General features: G+C 41.4%; 1 long non-coding RNA gene and 1 pseudogene across 4 annotated transcripts; both read left to right on the top strand.

Annotated features, from left to right (window-relative positions):
- The first annotated feature begins 1,247 nt into the window (after positions 1–1,247).
- Positions 1,248–4,650, top strand: LOC117311663 (UDP-N-acetylglucosamine--peptide N-acetylglucosaminyltransferase 110 kDa subunit pseudogene; annotated as a pseudogene).
- Positions 4,651–6,177: 1,527 nt separating this feature from the next.
- On the top strand, positions 6,178–14,719 carry LOC141278368 (uncharacterized). 4 transcript variants are annotated; one of them, XR_012330987.1, is made up of 4 exons: positions 6,178–6,296; positions 10,202–10,333; positions 10,493–10,816; positions 11,449–14,719. It is a non-coding gene; the product is annotated as an uncharacterized lncRNA (long non-coding RNA). The 4 variants fall into 4 exon arrangements; XR_012330988.1 differs by lacking the exon at positions 6,178–6,296 and adding an exon at positions 6,303–8,491; XR_012330986.1 differs by lacking the exon at positions 10,202–10,333 and having other exon boundaries at positions 6,179–6,296.
- The last annotated feature ends 1,947 nt before the right edge of the window (positions 14,720–16,666 follow it).

The raw sequence follows: 16,666 nt of genomic DNA, 5'->3' as shown, positions 1-16,666 counted from the left end.
TGGAAGTTATTCCTGTAATGGGATAGTATATAGTCAATTACATATGGTGGTGTCTGAAAATCACATAATAGCCTCACTTAAAACATCTCCTTAGGGCTTCCCTGGTGGCGCAGTGGTTGAGAGTCCACCTGCCGATGCAGGGGACACGGGTTCGTGCCCCGGTCCGGGAAGATCCCACATGCCGCGGAGCGGCTAGGCCCGTGAGCCATGGCCGCTGAGCCTGTGCGTCCAGAGCCTGTGCTCCACAACGGGAGAGGCCACAACAGTGAGAGGTCCGCGTACCACAGAACAAAAGAAAATCTCCTTAGCCAGATTTCAAAAAAGCCTGTGGCCATTCCAATATGATCCAACATAGTGGAATATGATAGAAGGAAAATTGGCAAAGAAAGAGACGCTGGTCTTACCTGATGGAAGTGAAAATATCTCACTTTTGACAATTTTGCAAAAACCTATAATTACATGAATTAATTTCTAGGGTTCTTCATAGGACCTAAAAAGGAACCCATAGAGTTGTGGAACAACAATAGAAGCTTCTGTGATGAGAAGCCCGGGCACCGCAACAAAGAGTAGCCCCCGCTCGCCGCAACTGGAGAAAGTCTGCACGCAGCATTGAAGACCCAGCGCAGCCAAAATAAAAATAAATAAATAAAAATAAATAAATTTATTTTTAAAAAAGTAATACTCAGGTTTGAGGCATGAGAAATATGATGAGGAGAAATTAGCTAATCCTTTCAGAACTTTTAAAATATCAAACTCAGTCTCTAAGATTTTAGCATTATATACAACATCGGTTACTTATTAGTGGTTTGGGAAGGCCAATTTAAAATTTTCTGATCTTACTGTATTGAAATTCACGGCCCTAATGTTTTCCACATTGACTATATGAATGATGAAGTAAAGTCAATCATGTATTTCCTTTCCAACTAGGCAGAAAACAAAATTTTGAAAAGTGTTTGGACTACTGACTTTTGATTTCTTCTAAGGCAAGTGTATAGGTAATTTTTATTCCCTGATTAGGAGAAAAATGGTGGAAGAGGGCAGGGTTAAGAATTAAGATTTCAAGAGCGTGACAGTTAGACGACCAACCAGAGTTCCTAAGGTTCGGTGCCTGTAACTGTTGCCGCCGCTTAAGCCTGCCAAAGCAGTGGTACGGCTGCTGCCCTCATATTTGCTACCTCTAGAAACATTCTTGCCAGTAGTGGCGGCAGCGGGACTCAATTACCCCCTTTTCTCACTCTCTGCAGAAGCTCCAGATGGCGTCTTCTGTGGGCAACGTGGCCGACAGCACAGAACCAACGAAACGTATGCTTTCCTTCCAAGGGTTAGCTGAGTTGGCACATCGAGAATATCAGGCAGGAAATTTTGAGGCAGCTGAGAAACACTGCATGCAGCTGTGGAGACAAGAGCCAGACAATACTGGAGTACTTTTATTACTTTCATCTCTACACTTCCAGTGTCGAAGGCTGGACAGATCTGCCCACTTTAGTACTCTGGCAATTAAACAGAACCCTCTTCTGGCAGAAGCCTATTCGAATTTGGGGAATGTGTACAAGGAAAGAGGGCAGTTGCAGGAAGCAATTGAGCATTACCGGCATGCATTGCATCTCAAACCAGATTTCATCGATGGTTATATTAACCTGGCAGCCGCTTTGGTAGCAGCAGGCGACATGGAAGGGGCAGTACAAGCTTACGTCTCTGCTCTTCAGTGCAATCCTGATTTGTACTGTGTTCGCAGTGACCTGGGGAACCTGCTCAAAGCCCTGGGTCGCTTGGAAGGAGCCAAGGCATGTTATTTGAAAGCAATGGAGACGCAACCGAACTTTGCAGTAGCTTGGAGTAATCTTGGCTGTGTTTTCAATGCACAAGGGGAGATTTGGCTTGCAATTCATCACTTTGAAAAGGCTGTCACCCTTGACCCCCGTTTTCTGGATGCTTATATCAATTTAGGAAATGTCTTGAAAGAGGCACGGATTTTTGACAGAGCTGTGGCAGCTTACCTTTGTGCCCTAAGCTTGAGCCCAAATCATGCTGTGGTACATGCCAACCTGGCTTGTGTATACTATGAGCAAGGCCTGATAGATCTGGCAATAGACACCTACAGGCGAGCTATTGAATTGCAACCACATTTCCCTGATGCTTACTGCAACCTAGCCAACGCTCTGGAAGAGAAGGGCAGTGTTGCCGAAGCAGAAGATTGTTATAATACAGCTCTGCGGCTGTGTCCCACCCATGCAGACTCTCTGAATAACCTAGCCAATATCAAGGGAGACCAGGGGAACATTGAAGAGGCAGTTCGCTTGTATTGTAAAGCATTAGAAGTCTTCCCAGAGTTTGCTGTTGCCCATTCAAATTTAGCAAGTGTATTGCAGCAGCAGGGAAAACTGCAGGAAGCTCTGATGCATTATAAGGAGGCTGTTCGAATCAGTCCTACCTTTGCTGATGCCTACTGTAACATGGGAAACACTCTAAAGGAGATGCAGGATGTTCAGGGAGCCTTGCAGTGTTATACTCGTGCCATTCAGATTAACCCTGCACTTGCGGATGCCCACAGCAATCTGGCTTCCATTCACAAGTATTCAGGGAATATTCCAGAAGCAATTGCTTCTTATCGCACTGCTCTGAAGCTTGAACCTGATTTTCCTGACGCTTATTGTGATTTGGCTCATTGCCTGCAGATTGTCTGTGATTGGACAGACTATGATGAGCGAATGAAGAAGTTGGTCAGCATTGTGGCTGACCAGCTGGAGAAGAATAGGTTGCCTTCTGTGCAGCCTCATCATAGTATGCTCTATCCTCTTTCTCATGGCTTCAGGAAGGCTATTGCTGAGAGCCACGGGAACCTCTGCTTGGATGAGATCAGTGTCCTTCATAAACCACCGTACGAACATCCAAAAGACTTGAAGCTCAGTGATGGTCGACTGCGTGTAGGATACGTGAGTTCTGACTTTGGGAATCATCCTACTTCTCATCTTATGCAGTCTATTCCAGGCATGCACAATCCTGATAAATTTGAGGTATTCTGTTATGCCCTGAGCCCAGATGATGGCACAAACTTCCGAGCGAAGGTGATGGCAGAAGCCCATCATTTCATTGATCTTTCTCAGATTCCATGCAATGGGAAAGCAGCTGATCGCATCCATCAAGATGGTATACACATCCTTGTAAATATGAATGGTTATACCAGGGGTGCTCGAAATGAACTCTTTGCTCTCAGGCCAGCTCCTATTCAGGCAATGTGGCTGGGCTACCCTGGGACCAGTGGCGTGCTTTTCATGGATTATATCATCACAGATCAGGAAACTTCACCTGCTGAAGTTGCTGAGCAGTATTCTGAGAAACTGGCTTATATGCCCCATACTTTCTTTATTGGTGATCATGCTAATATGTTCCCTCACCTGAAGAAGAAAGCAGTCATCGATTTTCAGTCCAATGGGCACATTTATGACAATCGGATTGTGCTGAATGGCATCGACCTCAAAGCATTTCTTGATAGTCTCCCAGATGTGCAGATTGTCAAGATGAAATGTCCTGATGGAGGAGACAATGCAGACAGCAGTAATACAGCTCTTAATATGCCTGTCATTCCTATGAATACTATTGCAGAGGCAGTTATTGAAATGATTAACAGAGGACAAATTCAGATAACAATTAATGGATTCAGTCTTAGCAATGGACTGGCAACTACCCAGATCAACATTAAGGCTGCCACTGGAGAGGAGGTTCCCCGTACCATTATTGTAACCACACGTTCTCAGTACGGGTTACCGGAAGATGCCATTGTGTACTGTAACTTTAATCAGTTGTATAAAATTGACCCATCTACTTTGCAGATGTGGGCAAATATTCTGAAGCGTGTTCCCAATAGTGTACTGTGGCTGTTGCGTTTTCCAGCAGTAGGAGAACCTAATATTCAACACTATGCACAAAACATGGGCCTTCCCCAGAACTGTATCATTTTTTCACCTGTTGCTCCTAAAGAGGAACATGTTCGGAGAGGCCAGCTGGCTGATGTCTGCTTGGACACTCCACTCTGTAATGGACACACCACAGGGATGGATGTCCTTTGGTCAGGGACACCCATGGTGACTATGCCAGGAGAGACTCTTGCTTCCCGAGTTGCAGCTTCCCAGCTCACTTGTTTAGGCTGTCTTGAGCTTATTGCTCAAAATAGACAAGAATATGAAGACATAGCTGTGAAACTGGGAACTGATCTAGAATACCTGAAGAAAATTCGTGGCAAAGTCTGGAAGCAGAGAACATCTAGCCCTCTGTTCAACACCAAACAATACACAGTGGACCTAGAGCGGCTCTATCTACAGATGTGGGAGCATTACGCAGCTGGCAACAAACCTGATCACATGATTAAGCCTGTTGAAGTCACTGAGTCGGCCTAAATAATGACTGTGTGCACAGGAGAATTACCCTGTACCTGAGCCTCAACCTTCTGGGGGAAAGGGAACTACTTTTTCCTTATCTGTACAATACCATGCTGCAGATGGGTGACAGACAATGATAAGAAATAGCACAGCCAGACTTGCTTCCTGCATGATCATGATCATGATAGGGAGAGACACAAGAGATGGGAAACTGCTGTTCCACAAGGAGTCTCCATAGAATTTTGCAGCAGCCAGGTGTCTGGAAGGTCTGGAAGGTAAGTGTGGAAGGTCTGATCTCCCTTGGTCTTCCATGGGATGGATGGTTAGTGTGGAAGGGAGATAGAGATTGCCCAGCCGTTCTGTGATTATCATGGATTGATTGAGTCTTCTGGATTAATATTTTTCTTTATATTTGGGGTATTGGAGCTTTTAAAAATGTTTGGTTTCAGGTATTTTTATTCATGTGAAGTGTATATGATTCTCTTGAGATAAGGTTTTAAGCTAAAATATTCCTTGTTTTAGTTTCTGAACTCTACAGATAAATGGGGACTTTGCTGTAGTCTTTTTATAGGTTTTATAAACCACTTGAGCCTATATCAGTCATTTTAGTTTCTGACATAATGTTTGGAACTATCAGTGCCTTGTTGGTTTATAGATGATGGCTTAAATTCTTTTCCTGGTCCGTTTCCTTCTTCCCCTCCCCCCACTTTAAAAATTCTCCTGTAACTTGGCTAACAAAAAACCAAGTCTGATTCAAAACCTCCCAGAGCGTTTCTCTTAAACGCATCATCTGGTGCCAAATGAAGATCCTTAGGAGTGATTATTAATTCTGAAGGGCACAGTTGTGGTACTGTCACTGATGATAACGACAATGGATTTTTGGCCCAGAGTTTTGACCTATTTCACCAGTGTTTTACCGTTGACTGCCCCTCTGTGCTGCTTCCAAAAGTGATAGTGTGTGTTAAGATTTTTACTTTCATTTCTAAAGTTTGTTTTTTTTTTAGTGAGTCCTGTTCTTCCTTTTTCTTTCAGCAGAACTGAAATCCCAGGTAAGTATAAGTATTCAAATATTTGATCAGTAAGTCACAGTTATCTCCAGTACATTAAATAACTTTCATCAAAAAACATGTTATAGGTAAAAAGCTCTGAAGGACCAGCTATGTATATGATAATTATGTTTCAGACCTTCTAGGGTATTATATATAATAACTTGTCTTCTGGACGTGGTCTTGAAGTCTTTATGGATCCAGCCTCAGTAGTAGTGAACTGCACTGCTACTTGGTTTGGAGTACAAATTAGACTTTAGCCCTCCTGGAGGTTGAGTTTTTGGTATTGAAAACCATAGGAGTGAAATTATTGTATTTCAACAAAGGATCGAGGGCTTGAGGCTTAAACAAGGCAACATATGTGTGGGAAGCAGTCAGCCTTGAGAGCAGGTAAGGACATGCCAGGCATGAGGCCGCTGCTCGAAGGGACTGTCCCTACTTGTTCCCCTCCTTATTCCATTCCATGGGAGATAAATCACCAGGGCCCAGAGATCAGAAAGAATGTAAAATGAGACAAGCAAAGCTGTCTCCCCCCTGCACATGCAGGTTATTTTTGATGCTTCTGGGTTTATGGGTTTCCTCCCAGGGAAGTTAACCTTGAGCCGAGACAGTCTGTAGGTAATGTAAACCACCATCTGGCAGCCTTCCGATTTCTAGTCTATATAATCTGCAACTGTAGCATAATAAAATTTGCCTTGCAACCATCAGTTGTCTTGGTCCTTCTGACCCCATCCGTCGTTGCTACTTTCAGTTCCTTACCCCTTCCCTTGTGACCCTGGGCGGTGAGATCCTCTTTCTCCGGCTGGTCCGCGGCAAGTGGCACTCGAACAGGGACCTGAAGCGTGAAGGCAATTAAAAGAAAAAGAAAGTGCAGGTAAGAGAACCCTTATGCAAAATATGTGTGGCCACCAGTAAAAGTGAAACTAATAGAGGCATAAGGCAATAGTCAGAAGTAAAATAAGATGGGGCCAAAGGGCTCAAAGGAGTGTGAATTATTTGCTCAGGTTTTACTTTCGATGCTTAAAGCTCGGGGTAATAAAGTTTCTACCTCACAGTTGACTGAATTTTTACAGCATATCCATGGTGTATCTCCCTGGTTTCCTGATGGCGGCTCTGTTGACATAGAAATCTGGCAGAAAGTTGGAGAAGATTTAAAAAATTATTATGAGTCTCGAGGGCCTACTCATACTCCTGTTGTTACATATAGTTTGTGGAATCTGATAAAAATATGTTTAGCTGCTTCTCATGATAGTGTTGATTTGAATGTAAAGTCAGAAAAACATAAGCCTCTGACAGAAGGAGAGACTGTATTATCAGCTACTGTGTCGCCACTTCCTAAACCGAAAGAGCTAATTAATTTAAATAGTTTAGATGAAGAGGAACATTTTGACTTAACAGATGAGGCTTGTAAACATAAAAGAGAGAACTATCCTGAGGATGATTTTCTAATGGCTGTGATAGATAAGTCAGTGAAAAAGCTGCAGGTTAATAAGGACTGTCTTGCTCAAAAATCTACATCTGTAAAAATGCTCAGTCCCTTGCAGCGCGCTGTACAAGGAGCCATAAAACGAGGAGAAGATCCTATTTTCTGTTGTCCCGTCATAGAAAGACCTGGTCCTAATAATCCTCAACAAGCTACTAGGGAGCATCAGGCTCTCCCTTTGAAAGTTTTGAAAGATTGAAAATCTGCCTGTGCTCAATATGGGCCCACTGCTCCTTTTACTGCTGCTATGGTTGACAGGAGAAGCTCTTCCCCCCGCTGATTGGAAGTCTATTGCACGAGCTTGTTTAAATGGTGGAGATTATTTAATATGGAAGTTTGATTTTTATGAACGGGCTGCTGAACAAGCAGAAAAGAATGCTGCCCATAATATTCCAGTTGATTATCATATGCTGATTGGGGAAGGACAGTATCTTTCTTTGCAAGATCAATTAACTTATCCCTTTGTTGCTTATCCTCAAATAAATCATTTGGCATTACAAGCCTGGAGGAAATGACCTTCTACACACAAAACTGAGGATCTTTCAACAATTAGACAGGGACCTGATGAACCATATGCTGATTTTGTAGATAGGTTGTCACAGGCAGTGGGGAGACTCATTGTGGACGGACTCACTGGTACAATTGTAGTTAAGCAACTTGCTTTTGAGAATGCTAATAATGCGTCTCAGGCTGCGATTCGACCTTGGAGAAAACGGGGAACATTGGAGGATTATATTCGCCTTTGTGCAGACATTGGGCCTACTTATATACAGGGTGCTGCTGTGGCTGCAGCATTAACTAAAGTGGGGTTTAAAAACAACCAAAAGAAAACGAAGACTTGTTTTAAATGCGGAAAGGCAGGTCATTTTGCTAGCGAATGTAGATCTTTTAATTCTAACCCTAGTCCTTCCTTCCCTACTCAGAAACCTCCAGATGGTCAGAAAATCCCTGGTTTATGCCCTAAATGCAATAGGGGAAAACATTGGGCACAAGATTGTTGCTCGGTGGCCCACAAGGATGGGCCACCACTGTCGGGAAACTCCTCCCGGGGCCTTCCCTGGCCCCAACAAATAATAAGGGCAATGTCTGTGTATCCTCCTCAAATTATCAATCAGACATTAACCAAAAACAGAAACATACAATATCCTCGCTCTCCAGAGCAACACCAGGAAGCGCAGGACTGGAGCTCAGTACCTCCGCCCGATATGTATTAACTCCTGAAATGGGTCCTCAGGCCCTCTCTACGGGCATCTGTGGACCTTTACCCAAGGGTTTGATGGGACTATTATTGGGAAGAAGTAGTGTCACCATGAAAGGTTTAACTATTATGCCAGGAGTCACAGATTCTGACTATGAAGGAGAAATAAAAGTCATGGCACAAACTATTAAAAATACAACAATTATTTCTCCTGGTGATAAAATTGCACAATTGCTACTTTTGCCCTTTGTACTTCATGGACAAATTTTACAACATCAAAAGAGAGAAACAAAGGCTTTTGGATCGTCTAATGCTGCCTACTGGATTCAGAAGATAGGGAAAGAACGTCCAGAAATGAAATGAACCATTAATGGAAAGGTTTTTTCAGGTTTGTTAGACACTGGAGCTGATGTCTCTGTTATGACGCAGATACACTGGCCTAAACGTTGGCCCATTAGTCCTACTATTACAGAACTTCACGGAATAGGACAAAGTTCTTCTCCTATGCAAAGTAGTCAGTTATTATTATGGCAAGATAGTGAGGGCCATTCAGGATACTTCCAGCCTTATGTTTTGCCTGGGCTGCCTTTAAACCTCTGGGGCCGAGATATATTAAAAGAAATGGGAGTATTACTTTATAGTCCAAATTCTCAAGTCTCTAATATGATGTTGGATCAAGGATTTCTTCCCACAAAAGGGCTGGGAACAAATCAACAAGGAACTGTCCATCCTATTGATGTGAAAATAAAAAATGATAGACAAGGTTTGGGTTTTTCTTAGGAGCCTTGGATTCTCCTCCACTCACTGCTGATCCAATTACTTGGCTGACTGATGACCCTGTATGGGTGGACCAATGGCCCCTCACAAAGGAGAAATTAGAAGCTGCAGAACAATCAGTACTGGAACAATTAGGGCATTTAGAAATTTCCAGTAGTCCTTGGAATACTCCTATTTTTATTATCAAGAAAAAATCTGGAAAATATAGGTTATTACAGGATCTAAGAGCTGTTAATAAAACTATGCTAATAATGGGAGCTCTTCAACCAGGCCTACCCTCTCCAACAGCCATACCACATAATTATCATCTTTTAGTTATAGAGTTAAAAGATTGTTTTTTCACTATTCCTTTGTTTCCTGAAGATAGAAAACATTTTGCTTTTAGCTTGCCTGCCTTAAATTTTAAGGAAGCCATGAGGAGATTTCAATGGAAAGTATTGCCTCAGGGCATGGCAAATAGTCCTACATTATGCCAAAAATATGTGGCTCAGGCCTTGACTCCTGTGAGAAAAAGGTTTCCATCGTTATATCTCATACATTATATGGATGATATGCTTTTAGCCACTGATAATATTTCTTTATTAGAGACTGCTTTTCCATTTTTACAACAGTCCTTACAATCATTTGGCTTGGTCACTGCCTCAAAAAAATTCAAAGACAATCTCCATTTTTATATTTGGGAAAATATATTGATAACACTACTATTAGGCCTCAAAAACTGCAAATTCGAGTTGATAATTTAAAAACATTAAATGCTTTACAAAAATTACTTGGAGATATTAATTGGCTAAGGCCTTCCTTAAAACTTACTACTGCTCAATTACAGCCTTTGTTTGATATTCTTAAAGGTGACTCAGATCCTTCTTCTTCACGCTCTATGACTCCAGAAGGATTTCAAGCTTTACAAATAGTCAATAGATCTATCAGTTCTACACAATTAACTAGAATTCATACTCACCTTCCAATTTTCTTAATAATTTGTCCAACTCCTCATGTGCCTACTGCCATCTTATGGCAAACTGTTGGAATTATTGAATAGATTCATATGAAAACTACACCCTCTAAAGTTATTAACCCTTATTATGAACTTATTAATAATTTAGTAATGCAAGGTAGAACTAGATGCTTACAACCTATAAGTATAGAACCTTCTCAAATTATTATCCCTTATTCAGTTAGTCAACAAAATTGGCTTTTTCAACATAGTAATGAATGGGGTCTTGCTCTTGCAGGATTTTCAGGTACCTTGGAATGCCATTACCCTGCTGATAAATTGATCCAGTTCAGCAAACTTAACTCATATCTTTCCTTCTATAATTAGGCAACAGCCTGTTCCTCATGTACCTTTGGTTTTTACGGATGGTTCTTCTTCAGGAGTGGCTACTGTAATCATTGACGACGGAACAAACCTCATTAAAGAAACTTCCTTGACTTCAGCTCAACGTGTTGAACTGTATGCTGTCATTATGTCTTTTAAACATTTGCCTTCTATGTCTTTAATTTGTTTTCTGATAGTAAATATCTTATTAGCTTATGATTTCTTCTGGAGACTGCGACCATAGGACATACTAATAACCCTGAATTATCATCCTCTTTTCGTTTGCTTCAACAGCTTATTCGTTCCCATGATGGTCCTGTTGCAGGTCTGTATATCCGTGCTCATTCTAACTTGCCTGGTCCATTGACTAAACTTAATGCGACTGCAGATGTTTTAACTCGATCTAAACGTGATCTTTATCCTGTACATTTTCCTCCCAAGAATAGAGTTGAAGTTACTCCTCCTCCTCAATCTCTTTTCCCTAAAGCAGGACATGTCCCAATTTACCGTACTCCTCCTTTCCGTTCGTCATGCTGTCAAGAATGGCTAATGTACTGCATTCATTATCTTCATACTGTTGATACTCATGGTCCATGTCCTGGACACCCTCATATTATGGTAAGTTATGATCAAACTGCTTCACAAGCAGCACAGCCGTTGCACGCTTTACACCGTCAGTCGGCGGCTACATTACACACACAATTTTCCCTTACTCGTGAAGCCGCCCGACAAATTGTTAAGCAATGCCCACAATGCTTACCTCACCTTCCTGTTCCACATTATGTTGTTAATCCTCGTGGATTATTACCTAGACATTTATGGCAAATGGATGTTACTCATATCCCGTCTTTTGGGAAATTACAGTTTGTTCGTGTCACTATCGATACTTACTCTGGTTTCCTCTGTGCTACAGCACAGACCGGAGAAGCTACTAAACATGTTATCACTCATTTATTACACTGTTTTGCTTTCATGAACCTTCCCAAAATTATTAAAACAGATAATGGGACCGCTTACTCTAGTGCTGCTTTTGCAACATTTTGTAATTCATTACAGAATTACCCATATTACAGGCATTCCATATAACCCTCAAGGACAAGGTATTATAGAACGTGCAAATAGATCTTTAAAGCTAACTATTGAAAAAATAAAAAGGGGGGAATTGTATAGAACAACGCCATATAACCTTATAAATCATGCTCTGTTTATTTTAAATGTTCTCACTGTTGACAAATTTGGCTGCTCTGCAGGGGGAAGGTTGGTGGCTGAGCCAAGATTGGCCTCTCAATCTCCGGAGGTCCTCTGGAAAGATCCGTTAACCAGCACTTGGCGTGGTCCTGATCCTGTGTTGATTTGGGGACGTGGTCACGTGTGTATCTTTCCCAGATCAGCGCCTGGACCTTGCTGGCTTCCTGAGCGCTTAGTCAAGCAAATAGATGGCTCGCCACAGCTCACAACTAGTTCAGAAGATGAAGAAGCTCTGCATCTCTCTCGAAAATTTGACAGTGTTGATTCAGAAAGAGAAGAGGAAGAGAAGACCACTTGCCAGGACGACTCAAAGGAGTGATGTTCCAACTTGGGGACAAATTAAACAACTGGTTTCATGAGCTCAAGAGTCAGTGAAACAACAGAATAATCCTGTTACACCTGTAACTTTATTTTTGGCTATGTTGGCAACCATTTCACGTGTTCCCTCTGTTAATGCAGCAACTTACTGGGCCTATGTACCTGATCCTCCACTATTACAACCCATATCTTGGTCTGAAGCAGAGTTTCCTGTATTTTACAATGATAAGTGTTTATGGGCCTCTTATTGGGAATATAAAACAAACCAATATGTCTGTAAATTATACTAAGTGGTTTAGTACCCATCCTGTCTGTCTTAGCCCATTGAATCTGGAAACTGGATGTGTAAAGGCTATTAGTTATGAGCATACAGATGTTTATGAGGGAACGGATCAATCAATTAGTTTGTCAGGCTCTCCAGGCATCCTTCATTTTACAGGAACCAACATTACTCTTATATGCCCGGCTACCAGCCGATGAGAGGATCTTAAGGATACCATCATTTGGTATAAAATGGGCAACCTCTTAATATTAGAGGTCAAATCTCATACGCCTCACCACTTAGGGATTCCGCTATTACTATAGCCAAGGTTACAGGTGAAGATTCAGGAAATTATTTCTGTATGAAGCACTTATTTACTTGGAGGACAAGGGATATTTATAGCTGGACATAAGGTTACTATGCTTAACAGAAAATCAAAAAATCAATTTCCTCCCCTTATGACCGTTAACTTTCCTGGATCCAATTTTGAACATTGCAATGCATCTTGGAATAATAAACAAATATACCAAGGTGTCAATTCTTATCTCTTCTATTCCCATCATAGATAGGTTTATCACATTTCAAGAGAACTGGGATATATGGAAACTAGCTCTAACTTATTCCAATACACCTGTTAGAACTTCTGTTACTCCTCCATATACACGTTTGTGTGGTTCTATTAACATTGGTAATTCATCCAAAGGAGGATATAATATTAGCTGTGTTAATTGTACTTTTAGCAGTTGTACGTTCCCTTCTGCAGGAACGCAATCTGTGCTTATACTAAAGCAACCCATATATGTTATGGTGCCTGTACATCTGAGAGAACCTTGGTATGAAGATACTGGAGTACAGGCATGGGTGGAACTCTCTAAAGCTTTGCAGAGAAGGAGACGCTTTCTTGGGTGGCTAATAGTAAGTTTACTTGCCTCAGCTGCTCTGTCTGCTACCGCGACTACTGCCGGTCTTGCTCTTTCACAGAGTATTCATCATGCTCACTTTGCTAATCAGTTATCTCAACATACCAGTCTTGCTTTATCTTTACAAAGTCACATAGATTAACAGATTAATAACAAGTTAGATGAATTTAAAAACGCAATTTTGGGGATTGGAGATCAGATGGCAGCATTAAAATTGAGGATGCGTTTAGCTTGTCATGCAAAGTATACATGGATGTGTGTTACTCCTTAAAAGTACAGTGACTGTATTTGGGAATGGGAAAAAGTAAAAATACATCTGCTGAGTGGTCAGATAATATTAGTCTTGATCTTAAGAAATTAAATGCTGAAATTCAGGATATACAAAATGCACATCTTGATGATAGTTCGCCAGAAGATGTAATTCAAACTTTACTGGACCATTTAAAGTGGTTAACTCCTCAGTCTTGGATTACCGGAAGGTTGTCAGGATTTATTACCCTGGCCATAATTTGCCTATTATTGATATTAATCTTCTCATGTCTGTTTCGTATCCTCATGCAACAGTATACTACTCTCGGCACTAAACTTCATGGAATTATTTTGCAGCAAAAGTTAAAAAATAAAAAAGGGGGACCTGTGGGAAGCAGTCAGCCTTGAGAGCAGGCTACAGACATGCCAGGCATGCCGCCGCTGCTCAAAGGGACTGTCCCTACTTGTTCCCCTCCTTATTCCATTCCATGGGAGATAAATCACCAGGGCCCAGAGATCAGAAAGAATGTAAAATGAGACAAGCAAAGCTGTCTCCCCCCTGCACATGCAGGTTATTTTTGATGCTTCTGGGTTTATGGGTTTCCTCCCATGGAAGTTAACCTTGAGCCGAGACAGTCTGTAGGTAATGTAAACCACCATCTGGCAACCTTCCTTTTTCTAGTCTAGATAATCTGCAACTGTAGCGCAATAAAATTTGCCTTGCAACCATCAGTTGTCTTGGTCCTTCTGACCCCATTCGTCGGTGCTACTTCAGTTCCTTACCCCTTCCCTTGTGACCCTGGGCGGTGAAATCCTCTTTCTCCGTCTGGTCCCCAGCACACATGAATATATGTTTTTGTCTTGCTGTACTGCACCTGTGCTGTCTAGTAACAGATATTTTGTCTGCTAGTAGTGTTCTAGATTATGTCTTTCCAAAGCGCTGAGGCAGTGCACCTATTCTGTAGTTGCAGCTGATGCCTGAATGTATCCTAGCTGACAAATTATTGATTAATAAGAACTTGAATTTCTGAAAGATTTGTACTGTTAACCAAAATCTGAGCAAGGAGTCTCAAATGTAATTCTTAGCCAGAATTACATGTTAATGAACCATTTAACAGTGTAAATCAAGGAACATCAGTGTAAGGATTTCTTTTAATTTATTTTTTACCTGCTTGAAATATCAGTTAAAGTTTGCCAGCTTGGTTGCAGATGAACGGACGTTTGAAGTTCACCAAACTACTTAATGTGGGATAGGATAATAGACTTCCAGCGCCCTCAAGGCTGTGACCTTGCAGCCATTTTACATAGCACATCCTCCTCCTATAGGGATGAACCTTTCCCTGGCCCGAAAAGTGGCAGCTCTGTTGAAGCTTTGCTTATTGTAACAGGCTTCTGTTTCCAGGTTACATGTCTGTGGAAGACTTAATTCTGAATAGAGATATAGATATTACTGGAAACTAATTGTTTTTTCTATTATACTCTGCTTTATCAAAAAAGTAAAACATTTAAATTGTGCTACAGAAATTCAGATGTTGTCTTGCAATCTTTAAACAATAAATGAATGAGTTGCCCTTAAAAAAAAAAAAAAGAATTAAGCAGTTAGGCTTTGTGGGCCATATACAGTTTCTGTAACTTCTCCTACCCTTTTTTCTTCAACAACCTTTCTAGACGTGAGACGTTATTAGCTCACAGTCCCACAGATCCAGGCTGAGAGCCTGATTTGATTTGTGGCCATTATTTGCCGATTCCTGCTCTGCGTCCTTACTGAGGAGGGGGACTATGTTTGAGTAATCACTTCTTTGAATCAACTATTGGTCTTCTGGGGCTTGTCCTTACTCTCCTACAGTCTCTAATCAACATGGCATCCAGAGAGATCTTGTTAAAAGTGAGATCATGTCACTTAAGTCTCTTCAATGGCTCCTTCACAGGAAAAGCAAAGTCCTCAAAGTGCGTCCACAGCCCTAGAAATGTGGGCCTCTGTTTTCCTGTCTGTTTCCTTCTCCTCTCCACTTTGCTCCCTCTGTTTTCCACACACTGACATCCTTTCTGCTCCTTGGATACTCCAAGCCCACTCTTGCCTCATTGCCTTTCCATCTGACTGTTCCCTCTGCTTGTACTATTCACTTCCCAGATATGCACCTTGCTCCCTCTCACAACCTTAAGTTCCCTCTTATATTTTATCTTCCCCAGAAAGCCCTCATCGATCACTTAGTTTCAGATCGCAGTCTCCTCCTACCAGCTAACAATCTCCATCTCCCTTCCCTGCTTGCTGTTTCTCTCCAACACTTACCTGATACACTATTCTATCCATTTATTTAATTTTTATTTACATATTTATACTTATGATTTTTTTTTTTTTTTTTTTCGGTACGCAGGCTTCTCACTGTTGTGGCCTCTCCCATTATGGAGCACAGGCTCCGGACGCAGAGGCTAAGCGGCCATGGCTCACGGGGCTAGCCGCTCCGCGGCATGTGGGATCTACACGGACTGGGGCACGAACCGGTGTCCCCTGCATCGGCAGGGGTCTTTCAACCACTGCGCCACGAGGGAAGCCCTATACTTATGATTTTATATTTGCTTATTTACTTTTGTCTCCCCACTCAGCTCAAGAGAGACTATATTCATCTGTGTTAATCACTGCTGTGTTTCCTGAACATGCCTATAAATCATACTGAAGAATGGTGCCTGAAATTTGGTAAGGGATCAATCAATTTTCTTGGCTGGATGAAGAAATGTGTTCATAAATTAACGAACAGATCTTCGAGGCTTCTGACTTGAGGACTAATGGGAAGAGGATGGCAAATGGTTGGGACAGGGTACTGCAAGAAGTAATATTTGGAGTACTCTGATAGCTATCCTAACATAAGATTGTGTTCATTTAAGTAGGTTTAATGAGAGAGCTGGGAACTAGGGACACACAGCATTAAGGTTTTTATAATGCATTCTGTAGAGTTCTTTTTAAGTCTGTACAAATATCATTGAAAATATATGCATACATATACACCTCTGTTACTTTAATTAGTGCCTTACGAGAGCCCCTCAAGGAAGGAGTAGTAGCAACTATCAGTATCCTTCCTTTATGATGAGCTTAATTTATTCAAAGTTACATCATAATTTATTTGTAACTGTGAAACTAGACTTAGTTATTGAATAAACCCTCCCTAGGAACGTATGACATTAATAAAACCAACAAAACTTTGTTCAGTTTCCAATGATAGACACACTACAGACTCAATTATGGGCCATCCAGTTTAATGAAGGGAAGAAGTGATTGAACAAATATAGAGCAAAGAGAATATGAAGTTTTATCCTCCATTAATATTAGTAACGGATAGTGTGGGCTCCAATGCCTTCAAGATAGCTTGAGACCATCATCTCTGTGTCATGGGCAGGGGGATGTTCAGTCAGGGTGTCTTTCACTGTCACTGAGAAAAATTTCCATAATATATAATGATACCTACTGAAACTGAT

Source organism: Tursiops truncatus, chromosome 3 (assembly GCF_011762595.2).
Source record: "Tursiops truncatus isolate mTurTru1 chromosome 3, mTurTru1.mat.Y, whole genome shotgun sequence".
NCBI classification, from domain to species: Eukaryota; Metazoa; Chordata; class Mammalia; order Artiodactyla; family Delphinidae; genus Tursiops; species Tursiops truncatus.
Note: the sequence above shows the minus strand (reverse complement) of the source record. Positions and strands in the feature narration are given on the sequence as shown.